Raw genomic sequence first — 14,660 nt, 5'->3', positions numbered from 1 at the left:
TGAACTTCAAAAGCTGAAGTCTTGTCATGCATACCCATATGTCTGGAAACGAAGATAATATTAGATGATGTATTTACAAAATTGAAAATGTCTTTGATGATATTATGCATGAGTTGCCCAAGTTTCTAGACCTTATGGATACCTTGGAGATTTAGAAGATTATTTACTAAACTGGATGTTTCTCCCTTGCCTTAGGAGAGGTAAAATCCCCAGATGAAGATGATGCATTCAGTTAGAAATAATGTAGTAACATACTGATGAATGATCTTAAATAAGGTTTGAGAGATCTGAGACTAGAGAAGCCCTGTGCTTAACTTTATAGAAGCCAAGAGACAGGGCATGACTCAAGTTGCTAGGATTTTTGAATTCTTGCCTATTAAAGGGTAAAAGCAATGGATTAAAATGGTGGCATGATGTGATTTGGACAAGAAGACTTGACATTGCTCTATGGATATAAACTTAGAGACCAAGGTAGGCTGAACTCAAGACCCTGAATTTACTGGGTGAACTATGGGTGAGGGGAGTGAAGCTTACTTTGAAGTGACCATGATTTAATTTCTACCATGAAGTGAAATAAGTGCAGTGTGAAGTTATATTATAGAAAAATAAAGTTTTTTGTATACCTGAGTTTGTGGTCTGAAATACCATACCTACAACATGCAGTAAGAATTGTGTTACACTTCACAAAGCATTTATACCTAAATGAAAAAGAGAATTTACATTTAAGTGAAGAACTCACAAAAACTGTAAAGAATGAGTCTTTTCTCCATGCCGAAAGGCCAAAAGTTAAATGAAAAATGATAACAATAAAGGCACACTAAAATAAGTACACATTTTTTGGTGGCATAAATTGATACAAACTCCCACAATAATTCAATTTGTAAGGATGCATTATAAACAAATAATACAAAAATATATGCAAATCTGTTTATATAAAAATGCTTATTATGGCATTATTTATAATTACCTACAAATTGAAGCACTATGGATAACCAGCAACAGGGAGTTAAATTTCTATTCCTGGTGAGGTATTATATAAGCAACCATTAAAAATTATGACATTTAAAACTATGAGATATCATGGAAAACTGTTAAAGAAAGTAGTTGGAAATAGAATAAAATATATGCTACATATATATGAAGGGTAAAATATATATTTTATATATATTTATATGTATGTGTACATATATAATTAAATTACTTTTATATTAAAACTGTATTTCCATTTTTTACTTTTAGTACAAATAAATGTTAGTATCTCTCCCCATACAGACACTATTCAAAGCCTATTAGTTTATGTTTTCATCATTGAGCGTTCACTTGATATTAAGTGACTTAATGCTATATGAATATTAAAGAGGTAGCTAATCCATAATTTTATATAATTTATTTTACTTCATATTCAATGTCCTCTTAATTACAAGTCTCCATATGAAACATGCTGAAATTGCCCATGTGAAAACCTTGCTAAACCTTGGCCTTGGCAGTCAAGATACAGTTCTAAATATCATAAACACTTTCTCCCATTTTAAAAGAGAAGCAAATGCTTTGTTCATGAAATTAAATAAAAGCCACTGTCAATATCATCAACAGGGTAACAAATAATTTGTTACCAGGTTCTAATAAACCTTTAAAGTATATTTACAAATTGCAGATTAGGCAAAATCCACCCCACAGAAAACAAATGGACAATCATTTGGACCCACGGTGATGACATTTAATTTTATTTAAGACAGACAAATCTTTTTTCAAGGAAAATGGTGGTTCACGCCTGTAATCCAAGCACTTTGGAGGCCAAGGCAGGTGGATCACCTGACGTCAGGAGTTCAAGACCAGCCTGACCAACATGGTGAAACCCCATCTTTAAAAAAAAATAAAAAAATGAAAAATAAAAAATAAAAACCGGCTTTACATACAACTGAAAATGTTTCTGAATGAATGATGGTTTAAAAACCTAATAAAAATTATTCAACCTTATATAAAGACAAGAGCTTATTGTCGCAAGATCTTATGGAGGAAAAACATGTTTTGAATAATTTTATTGTCAGTATCATGGATTCAGAAGCAACTGTGCCATTTTTCCTTGGGATAAAAACGTGTTTTTAAACTTCAGTTTCAAAAGATCTAGATTTTTCTGGGCACAGCGGTGCATGTCTTTAGTCCCAACTACTCACTAGGCTGACTCAAGAGGACCACTTGAACCTAGGAGTTCAAAGCAAGCCTAGACAACATAACAAAACCCTGTCTCTTAAAAAAACTAAAACCCCGAATTTTTAACATATTTATGTAAGAAATATTTAAAGATTAAAAAGCAAAACTAAAATAAAATTGATTCATAATGCCATATCAAAATAGTTGATGTTAACATATTAGCTTATATTTCCAGAGATTTTTCAAATTTTTCTGAAGTATTTTTGAAAACAGAAGGCAGTTATTTTAATTTCCCTTATATCATTCAAAATTTCAGACTTTTAGATAAAGCATTATTCAAATGAAATAAATGCCTATAAAACATATTTTGTTAATACTTTTCTCATTCTAGACTCAATAAGTTATCGTTTATTGAGGACCTTTTTTGAGCCATTTTTTTGTGTATATGTGATCACTACATTTCCCAAATTGTGGGTTCACAAACAGAGGCCTTCCATTATCTTCAGAAAGAACTTTCTTAAGATGAAACCTTATTCTAGCTCTCCAATTGATTTAAGATACACAATTAAATGGGTCCCACATAAGGCTAAAATTTTGCCTAAAAACTACTAATTCCTATGAGGAAGTCCATAAACCAGAAGAAGAAAGTATAAAGAAAAATTATGATAAAGAGCTAACTTTTTTTTAAATGATGTTTTCTAAGTAAAGAAAGAAAGGTTAACAAAGGTGGCAATTGACTCTTAAACCTCTACGTCTCACCTTTTTTTTCACTTCAAAATCCCTTAAGTCTTTGTTATGGTAAACAGTGCAGCGATGAACATACGTGTGCATGTGTCTTAATAGTAGAACCATTTATAATCCTTTGGGTGTATACCCAGTTTTGGGATTTCTGGGTCAAATGGTATTTCTATTTCTAGATCCTTGTGGAAGGGGTTAATTATTGCAGGAGTACGTTTAATGACTTTGTCACCCACCCTCTCTGATTCTCTCCGGCTCTATTGGCCTCCCACCTTCTGCCATGGTATGACATGGCATGAGGGCCACCACTAAATGCCAGCACCATGCTCCTGGATTTTCTATCCTTTAGAACAGTGAGCCAAATAGACTTCCATTGTTCATAAATAACTCAGTCACTTTTGTTATAGCAACATGAAGTGGACAAAGGCATACAGCAATTCTCATAAATTATGATATTAAAATATTGTTAAATACAAAAAAAAACTCTCTTAAGTCTGAAAATTTGGCTTTCTACTCAAAATTCTTTAATACTTTTAGTTCCATTTCTAAGCCATCACAAAATTTAAAATATTCTAAGAGATGATGGGCAGGACTGTCACTAACAGCAGAGTCCAAGTAATTCGCATCATCCATTCTTCCACCAGACTTTCAAGGCAAACTTCAGTCTGGCATCTTTATCATTTCCAATCTATGGCACTAACTTCCTCCCTTAGGCACACTTCTTCATTCTCCCCCAGAAGTCTACTTTTTCAAATGCCAAGTAATGTGAATGTTTGCTTTGGCAATAAATTAATACACATGTTCTGCTTCTCATTCTCCAGTGTTTCCAAGATAACCTCAACCCCTTCTAACTCTGCAGCCTTCACATCCAACACATATATCTAAGACTCCACAAATTTGCAAACTACTAAATTTAATGAAGAAATAGCAGGTAGAAGATGGAAACTGTTACTGAGGAAATACAAACCTAAAGACCCAATTTGTCCCCTAACCAGGAGAATTATTAGTATAGACTCAAGATATTTAAAAGAGAAGAGAGGTTAAAAATGACAGTAATTGAGAAGGAAGGAAAGGTGCTATGATTTGAACGTATCCTCCAAAGTTCATGTGCTGAACACTTAACCCCCAGTGCAATGGTGTTGAGAGGTGAAACTTTTAAGAGGTGATTAGGTCATGATAGCTCTGTTTTCATGAACTGATTAATGTAGTTATCACAGGAGTCGGTTTGTTATTTTGAGAGTGGTTTTGTTATTGTGGTTTTTTATAAAAGGAGGTTCAGCCCTCTCTTGCTCTTTCTTTATGGGATGCCTTTACCCTGTTATGATGTAGCAAGAGGGCCCTCACCAGACACCAGCCCTTCAATCTTAAATTTCCCAACATCCAGAGCCATGAGGTGAATACACTTCTATTGTTTATAAATTACCCAGTCTGTTATATTCTGTTGTAGCAACACAAAATAGACTAAGACAAAATAATTATACGCACAGCATCTCCCATCTCCTCAATAGGTTCCACATGGAAAGAAGATCTCCAAGAGAATCTCCCTGGATATTGGGGATTGACACTGAATATAAGAAACTAGTCTCTGCTTCTTGTTTCTTTTGCTAAGTCAAACTTACCCAGCACTGCCAGACTTCACAGAGGTAGCATGTGGCATAGCAAGATGGGAGAGAGTACAGCTCACCCTTGGTTTCCTGGGGTGCCTTGTTTGGCATGGTGATAATTCCTAGGTCTCTTGTGGGCCTAGAGAAGGCTATAGAATGTAGTAGAAGGAATAAACTGGCCTGACAGCACCCAGCTTCCCCAAAATGCAGTAGTGCAAGGTAAAGTTACCTCACCAGCATAGTCTGTGGGGTATAGAATGGATTCCCCCTTCACTGGACAGTACACCACTGTGTCCCTATAGGATGACCTACCACAGAAGCCACAGAGGTGGATTGGTGAGGTGGTGGCCCATCTGGGTGTTCTAGGAATATCTCATGTGACAAATTAAATAAACTCAAATCACACATTATCTACACTGAAGAAGCCAATTGAATCTCAAGAGTTTTCTGGCAGCAACACCATGCAGAGATGCAGATCTGACTGAAGAATTGAACAGCTCTGCTTTTTTCTCTGACCTGTACCTGCTGTTGTAGGCATATGTTTTATTTACCTCACCTTCATCCCTGCCTTCTCTCCCTTTCTAGTCACTTCTGGATTATTCCCACATGGATCCTGTTAAATTAGTGATGAGCCAAAGAGTAAAGGTTAAGATAGACTGAGAACACGACAAAGCTCAAATAAGGAACTGTGGACAGATATTTTTTAATTGGACTGAATAGATGGAAATTAGTCTAACTAGACTGAATAGTTCACCCAAAGTATATTGTTAAAATCAGAGAAGATTAAACTACTGCAAATCATTTCTATGTTTTCTACTGATGAGCAGAAATGAAGGCTTGTACTAGAGAGCCTTTAAGTTATCCCTCATGATGCCTGCCTCCTGGTTTTCATCCGTGTATGATTCCCTCCTCTTGAGGGTGAGTGATACTTGTGACTTGCTTATACCCAAGAGAATATAGCAAAGATGAGGGAGTGTCACATTATGGTTATGTTTCATTATGTGACCAAGTTGCTAGCAAATATTTTCTAGTATCTCTTTCTCTCTGTTGCTGGCTTTGAAGAACCAAGGTGCCATGAATCCCATAGAGACAAAGAATTGAATTCTGCCAATAATCTGACTGGCCTTAGAAGCGAGCTCTTCCCCAGTCAAACCTCCAAATGAGAAACCAGTCATGGTCTACACCTTGATTGTACCCCATAGAAGACCCAGAAACCTTTTCCCAGATGCCTGACCCATAGAAACTGTGCAATAACAAATGTATATGATTTTAAGCTGCTAAATTTGTGATTTGTAATGCAACATAGAAGAAAACTACTACAAGACTCATAAATAAAATTTGATTTAAATTATAGTAAGAATAGGAAGTTACATTTTTACCTATACCTATTTTTCCAATTTATTATCACTAAACTATATTTAATTCTGCCTTTAAACCTTTGCTCAAATTGCTCCGGCATTCCTTCTGCCTATGCATACTTCATAGTTTCAGAATACCCTCAAGTATTTCTAATAACACCTAGTAACATCAACCTTCTCTGAGCTCCTGATCCTCCAGTACAATATTGTTGTACTGGATCCACTCCAGTGGATACACTAAGCTCATTCTTAATGCTAGGGATAAAATATCTGATCATCTATGATTGTGAATGATGTGAATGATGTTAGCTATAGATTTTCATAGATGCTTTTTTTAAAAAAAAATCAGATTGCAAAAGTTGCCTTCTTTTCCCAGCTTTTCTAGAATGTTTATTGGGAATGTGTTGTTGCATTTTCTCAAATACATTTTTTGCATTTTTAAGGTAATCTTTTGCTTTGTACTCTGTATTTCATGAATTTGAATGTTGGCCTGCCTTCTTAGTTTGGGGAAGTTCTCTTGGATAATATCCTGAAGAGTGTTTTTCAACTTGGATTTATTCTCCCCATCACATTCAAGTATGCTGATCAAGGGTTGATTAGGTCTTTTCACATAATCCCATATTTCTTGGAGGCTTTGTTCAATTTTTTTCACTCTTTTTTCTCTAATCTTGCCTTCTCATTTTATTTCATTGACTTGATATTCTATCTCTGATATTCTTCTGCTTGATCGATTTGGCTGTTGAAACCAGTATATGCCTTGCAAAGTTCTCATGCTGTATTTTTCAGCTCCATCAAGTCATTTATGTTCTTCTCTAAGCTGGCTATTCTAGTTAGCATTTCATTTAACCTTTTTTCAAGGCTCTTAGTTTCTTTGCATTGGGTTAGAGCATGGTCTTTTAACTCAGAGAAGTTTGTTATTACCCACCTTCTGAAGTCTGCTTCTGTCAATTCATCAAACTCATTCTCTGTCTTGTTTTGTTCCCTTGATGGTGAGGAGTTGGGATCCCTGGGAGGAGAAGAGGTGTTCTGGCTTTTGATGGTTTCATCCTTATTGTGATGGTTTCTTCCCATCTTTGTGGATTTATCTCCCTTAGATCTTTGAAGTTGATTATTTGGGAGGAATCTCTGAGTGGACACCCTGTCTGTTGAGGTTGGAGCTATATCTTTTTTGCCTGTAGAGGTGCTGTGGGGCTGCCTCAGATTCAGTTAGGTTGCTGGGTGGGTGGTCCTTTCCTGGAGTTTGTTTGCAGGTGAGATTACCTCTGCCTTCCCAATGGCATCCCTCCTTTCCCAAGCTCAATCTTCCCTGTTGGGGTCAAACTGGTGTATTTGCTGCCAAGCTCCCTGGCACACAGGCTTCAGTTTGAGTTTTGTGGGGGTGGGGCTTGCCAGGCCTTATGGCCTGTTTCCCTGCTTTCAACTCTAACTCTTTCTATGGGAACAGGTCTGTCCCCCTGGTGTTAGTCCAAACTTTTGCTGACAACTTGTGGCACCCGATAGGAGCCGTGTCTCAGATTTGCATGACAATCCATGGTGCCCCTGAGTCTGGTGAGGCTCTCGTGTACTGTGGGTTGCAGGAGGGATGAGGTAAGCACAGGATCCAAATCGGAGCACCAAGGGGTTGAAGTCCCCGACCCTCCCAGCTGGCTGCACATTCCAGGTGGTGACACACCTCACCCTGTCTTGGTTTGTCCTCCCTGGGCAGCTTTCACCCTGTGGCTCCTTTCCTGGGCTATTTTCAGTGCCCTACCAGTCCCACCAAAGTGAACCCAGCACCTCACTTGGAATCGTGAAGTCCTCTAGCCCTCTGTGTCTCATTCGCTGAGAGCTGCATTCCAGTGTTGCCTCCTCTTGGCCATCTTGACTCACCCCCCCCACCCCAGATACAAAGTTGTCTTTGTGAAAAGATCTTTTTATTATAAATTAAATGTCTCCAATAAATGCAGAACTACTCACATTTTCTATCTCTCCTTTACTAAGTTTTGGTTAGTTGAAATTTTAAAGGAATTTGTCTATTTAATTTACACTCTCAAATGTGTTGCTGTTAGGTTTTTTATAATATTTTATGATTTTTTACACTTATAGGATCTGTGGCTATATCCCTTTCATTCCTAATATTTGTAATGTGTGTTTTCTTCCTTTTCTTGGTTACTTAAGAAAAAGGAATTAATGATTGATAAAGACAAAATAATGAAAGAAGGCAAACTTTTAAAGAAGTTTAGAAGTGAAAAGAGAGGAAAAATCACGAAGGTTAGTGTTTCTTCATTTACTATGTGCCAGGCAGTGTACTAAATTCTTAACTTTAATCTCCACACTATAATTATATAAGTGGGTGACATGGTTTTTCTGTGTCCCCACCCAAATCTCATCTTGAATTATAACTCCCACAATTCCCATGTGTCATGGGAAGAACCCAGGAGGAGGTGATTGAATTATGGGCGTGGGTCTTTCCTGCACTGTTCTCATGATAGTGAGTAAGTCTCATGAGATCTGATGGTTTTAAAACAAGGAGTTCCTATGTACAAGCTTGCTTTCTTTGCTGCTGCCATCCACACAAGACATGACTTGCCCCTCCTTGCCTTCTGCCATGGTTGTGAGGCCTCCCCAGCCACATGGAACTGTAAGTCCATTAAAGCACTCTTTCTGTTGTAAATTGCCCAGTCTTGGGTATGACTTTATCAGCAGCATGAAAATGAACTAAGACAGTGAGCCTTATTACTTTCACAGATGCATGAATTTAAGCTGTAAAAAATTAAGTGACTTGCTTAAAATCACTCAGTGAAGAAGCACTGCAATAAGTAAAAGAAACTAAAGACTTAAAATAAATGTTTTTAAATAAATGAAGGAGTGATTCAGTTTGAAACAATAACTAAAAACATTTTAAAAGGTAAATACACCAAAATGGTTTCAGTGTTTTTCTCTGTATGAATTTTTATTTAACTTTTTAAAAATTATATTCTTCCCTTCTACAGTGAGCATAATCAAAAAAACTGTCTTTTATAAAGAGAAAACTGTAAAGTCAGGGAAAATTAACTATGTTTTCAAGCAGGGCAGGGGGAAGCAGGGCAAAGTGCTGCCATTTGAGAAACTGGGATCAAGAAGCAATCATTTATTCATTCAACAAATATTTATTGAATTTCTACTTTGTTCTAAGAGAGGAAAAAAAGATAATGAAAAAAAAGAAGACAGGATAATTTAGAAGACAGGAGGAATGAAGTAGACAGAATTCCCATGAACTGATCTCATTCTTATTAAAATAGAAAGTGAAGTCTGTGAGTAAATGTGAGGGTGGAGGTTGGTCTAGGACCTTAAGGACGTACACAAAAGTCAGAAAGGATCAGTGTGGTTTGCTTTGAAGCCCAGAAGCAAAAGTAGAGAGGAAAGAAAACAGAGGCTGTCCAGAGTTGAAGAGTGTCAAGATGAGAAGGCAAGGGTCAAGAAGATAAATGGATTTTGAAGCCAGATTGACCTTTCATTTTCTTAAAACTCCAGTGTAGAAGTTACTGTGGATGAGTGGAGATAAAGAAGAAGATTCTGGAGTTAAGTTACAGGATGAGTGGAAGGTAGAGTCCTGAAACAAAACAAAACAAAATAAAACAAAACAAAAGCACTGGATGCAGGTAGATGGCGTGGAGTCCAAAAGAATGCCATTAAGTGGTAATTAATGAGCAACAGTCTGGAAGCTCACCAAAGCTATTTGTGGAAACTGCATTTATTCAATTTATAGAGTTCTAACTTAATTGGCGAGAAGGCCATGATCTATCTTTCTCTGACACTCAGATAAATTTGAAGAGATCATTTCAGGGCATAATCAGAATTTTGAGACAACTTAGAAATTAAATCCTGAAGTTTCAAATGTTATTAACATTCTTGACGAAAGTCTCCCATCTCTAGTGAATACAGTACATTTTTGTTGTGAGGCAAATGGGTGTGAAGCGCACGGCACTCCTCCTGTGTCTCCCATTCTGCTTTAGTTAGCTCATCCATCAATTAAGAGGACACACTTAAACTGTTCAAAGACAATCCAGAAGTCCTTAGCCTAGGATGGTCCAGCCAAACTGATGTGCTGCTGTTCTGGCTATAGCCCTTACCCAGGCGGAATTCACTCAGTGCCGGAGGTAGAGAGACACTGCCTTATTTGTTTTGGCAATAATTGTCTCCCTGCCTTGAAAGAGCCCTTAAAATTGCTTCTATGTTTAGAAACAAGATTACTCTGTTGAGGCTGCTGGTCAGAGAGTCTCACCTCCTTATAGACGTCTGTTATTCCTAGGGCTCTGTTTCCTAATTTCAGCCTTGGTGGTGCTTGGTTGATGAACAGCCATTTGTTCCACACAGACAAGGACACAGGAAGCTTTATTAGCATGTGTGCTGGAGGAGGTCACTATGGCTACTTCCTATGGGAACATTAATTGTGTGGGCTTTATTGCCTCCCAACTACTCTGACTAAACATTATGACAGATTCAAGTTTCTGGTGGCTTTGATTGAATAAGGAGGACAATTTAATTGTTAAAGAAAGTGGACTTCAAGCCAATAGATTAAAAAGTAAATCCAAATTTTATAATTTTCAGTTACTCACATAGAGAAGAAAAGGTAAGCATTGATGCTTAGTGAGTATATCTGTGCAGGGGAAGCAGGGGTTTCTTGGTCATCCACGCGGGATCTCTTCTCTATGTGTCACAGGAAAACCATCAAAATATTCCAAGCCACTGCAGCAGCCAGCATCTTTCTCAGTACACTTCTAAGTCACTCTTCAATCCCTGATCTAAATCACCCACAAGTTAATACTTGGGTCCTCAGTAAATACTTCCCATTAATTTAATCTAAAGCCAGAATTTTAAAATCCCAGATAGCTCATTCAGTATTTACATTAACCATATGCTCACTGGCTTTGCACCACGAAATCAACCTTGTTATTTAAGGAGGTGAGGCAGTTGTATACACAGACTGACTGTAGAGATTTTGTATTTTATCATGACCAATTTCAGTTTATTGTCCCACTAAGTTATGATGAATAAAAGTCATACTCATTGCTTTAAAGAGAAGATTTGTCTTCCAAAAGAAAATCTCAGCAGGTTAATGTAAGACTTTCCATGCCAAAATTAAAGCCAGATAGATTTGTTTAAATTTTAAAATGAAAAATGCATTGCCTCTTTTTTTTTTTTTTTTTTGCTGCCCCTACTCAGCATGAAAGCTTCTCCTCACACAATGTTCCTCCATCAGCAACTCTACTTTACCAAATAGCCTCAAGGCTATGGAGTCATCATTGACTTCCCACTGCAGTACAGCCGTCAACCCTGATGGCATTACTTTCAGAATGTGTCCACAGGCTGATGACTTCTCATCACCTCTGCTGGTCCTACCTTGACCTATGCCACCACTCTCTGTGACACATTGAATTATTCTCAGCATTCTCCAACTTGGTCTTCCTGCTTCCATTTCTTTTCTCTCCATTCTCCTATTGAGCAGGTCATGTCACTCTTCCACTATCCTAAGGGCAAAAGTCTTTCACCTGATCCCCATCTGCTCAATGACTTCTACCAATTTCTCTCTGACTCATCCCCCTCCACTCTCATGGCTGTTCCTCAATCATATCAAGCGTTCTTCCCCAGGGCCTTTGCACATGCTGTTCTCTCAGCCTGGAATGTTCTTCCTCCAGATGACCACATGGCTTATTTCCTCTCTTCCTTCCGGTGTTTTCCCAAATTCTAACACAACAAAAGAAGCCAAATCACGTCCCCGCACCTGTATAAAGCAGTTACAGCTGCCTACTACCTTGCACCCTCTCACCTTGCCCTGCTTTATTTTCCCTTTATAGCAATTATCACCTCCTTGACTTATGACATATTTATTCACTTCAACACCTGGCCCACAGAAGTCATTCAGTAAACATTTTTGAGTAAATAGTGCTGATAATCATAAAAAAGACCTGTTTGGTCCCTGGATTTCCTACAGAGCAATAGTAAGAGAGATAGAAAGATGCAAACATAGCATCTTCAACATAACAACCATGGCCAATCACCCAACAGGATGCAAGAATTTCTGCGGAAGCATAAAACGAAAACTAAAATGAGCTACACTAACTTAATAAACTTTAAGCCTAAAGGAATATAATTATTTCAAAACTTGATGATTTGATGTGAACCTGAAATAAATTTAAATATATAAATAAAATAATAAATAAATCTGTCTCCTACTACGAATTTTGAATATCAGTGCAAATCTGAACAAAGGTGATGCTTGTCTCACCTCTCGAATAAAATGCTGCAGAGTCTTTGAGAAGACATTCACGGCTCCGATGCAGCAGCAAGCGTTACACTCATTCTCTTCAGGCGTGACATCTTATGTGCCTATTGATATTTCTCTGCTAGACTCGATTTTTATTTTCTTTTTATTTTTTGTTTTTTTCACTCCTGGTCACGATCCAGACCAAGCAAATAGATATTTGGGGCTCCTCAGCCAAGGGGTTGGTTTTAGCTATGACCTGAGAGGCAACAGCACTGGCCAGGGATGAAGATTCCATAGTACAAGATCTCTGGGAGGTACTGAGATTTCAATTAAGAGTTGCCAAAAGCCATATCCAGGGAGAAAGCAAAAATCAGATACATTGCTAAGTTCTGTCAGGGTATCAAGTGACAAGAATATGAGGAAAGTAAACTCTTTCTGTTATTCACAAAATACTTGCTTGGGTTAGAGTTAAAGGGATGAAAAAAATGAATCCCCTACCTTCAAGTTTCCCTCAGTTTGTAAGAAGGCAGACAAGTACATAGGTGAATATATTTTTTTAACCATTTTAACTATACTATTTAATGTAACTTTAAAAATCATGTACAGGTATGTAACAATCATCATGAACAAGATACACAATATATTCATAACCTTGAAAAGCTTATTTGCCTGAGCATAGTTATCCCTTCCTCATCCAGAACCTGCTAAAAATTGTTTTCCTAACTTTCCCCATGTTTCCTCTCTCCCAGACTATCATAAAATGGCGTCACATAATTCTTTCATTCAGCATAATGTCATCGATATCTCTCTATGCTTTCTGCATGTATCATAATTTCTTCCATTTTATTGCTGAGGAGTATTCCATTGTATAGATGTATTACAATTAGTTTATATATTGGCCAGCTAAGGCACTGGTTGTTTCCGGTTTGGGACCATTATAAATAAAGCTGCTGTGAAGACTCCCTTAGGAATCGGTTAGTGAGTGTATATTGTCCGTTATGTTGGGAACTTGTAAGACGGAGATTTTTAGTACGGTAAAGATGTATTTATTACAAAACCCACAAAACTATGTGCCAAGTAGCTGCTGTAGTGCTACCGTAACAAAATATCACATACTGAGTGACTTAAAAAACAAAATATATTACAGTTCTTGAAGAGGTAAGCTTGAAATCAAGGTCGTGGCAGGTTTGGTTATTTCTGATGCCTCTGAAGGAGGAATTTGCAAGGTTTCCCTGCTTGGATCATAGATAGTCATGTTCTTTCTGTATCTCTTCACATCACCTTTCTTCTATGCCTAACGTGTGTACTAATTTCTTTTTATAAGGATACCAGTTATGTCGAATTAGGTCCTGACCTTAGGACCTCATCTTAATTTAGCTAATTACATCTGCAATGATTCCTTTTCCAGTGAGGGCACACAATTCAACTCATAATAGTGGCTGTACTGTTTAGCATTCTTACGATCAGTGTATGACATTCCTGGGTGTTCTATGCCCCCACCAGCTCTTGGGTTGTTGTCTTTTATTTCTTTTTTATTTATTTTATTATTTTTTAAATTTTATTGCATTTTAGGTTTTGGGGTACATGTGAAGAACATGCAAGATTGTTGCATAGACACAAACGTGGCAGTGTGATCTGCTGCCTTCCTCCCCAACACCCACAACTAGCACTTCTCCCCATACTATCTCTCCCCAACTCCCCACCCCCACTGTCTCGCCCCTATTTCCCCCCAAACAGACCCCAGTGCGTAGTGCTCCCCTCCCTGTGTCCATGTGTTCTCATTGTTCAACACCCGCCTATGAGTGAGAACATGCGGTGTTTGATCTTCTGCTCTTCTGTCAGTTTGCTGAGAATGATGGTTTCTAGGTTCATCCATGTCCCTACAAAGGACACGAACTCATCATTTTTTATGGTTGCATAATATTCCATGGTGTATATGTGCTGCATTTTCCCTGTCCAGTCTATCATCGATGGGCATTTGGGTTGGTTCCAGGTCTTTGCTATTGTAAACAGTGCTGCAATGAACATTCGTGTGCACGTGTCCTTAGAGTAGAATGATTTGTAATCCTTTGGATATATACCCAGTAATGGGATTACTGGGTCAAATGGAATTTCTATTTCTAGGTCCTTGAGGAATCGCCACACTGTCTTCCACAATGGTTGAACTAATTTACACTCCCACCAACAGTGTAAAAATGTTCCTATTTCTCCACACCCTCTCCAGCATCTGTTGTCTCCAGATTTTTTAATGATCGCCATTCTAACTGGCGTGAGTTGGTATCTCAATGTAGTTTTGATTTGCATTTCTCTGATGACCAGTGATTATGAGCATTTTTAAATATGTTTGTTGGCCTCATGTATGTCTTCTTTTGCAAAGTATCTGTTCATATCCTTTGCCCACTTTTGAATAGGCTTGTTTGTTTTTTTCTTGTAAATCTATTTTAGTTCTTTGTAAATTCTGGATATCAGCCTTTTGTCAGATGGGTAAACTGCCAAAATTTTTTCCCATTCTATTGGTTGCCAATTCACTCTAATGACGGTTTCTTTTGCTGTGCAGAAGCTGTGGAGTTTGATTAGGTCCCA

Source organism: Sapajus apella, unplaced genomic scaffold (assembly GCF_009761245.1).
Source record: "Sapajus apella isolate SASKATOON/1434 unplaced genomic scaffold, GSC_monkey_1.0 scaffold39, whole genome shotgun sequence".
NCBI classification, from domain to species: Eukaryota; Metazoa; Chordata; class Mammalia; order Primates; family Cebidae; genus Sapajus; species Sapajus apella.
The sequence above is the reverse complement of the archived record's forward strand: the minus strand, read 5'-3'. Positions refer to the sequence as shown.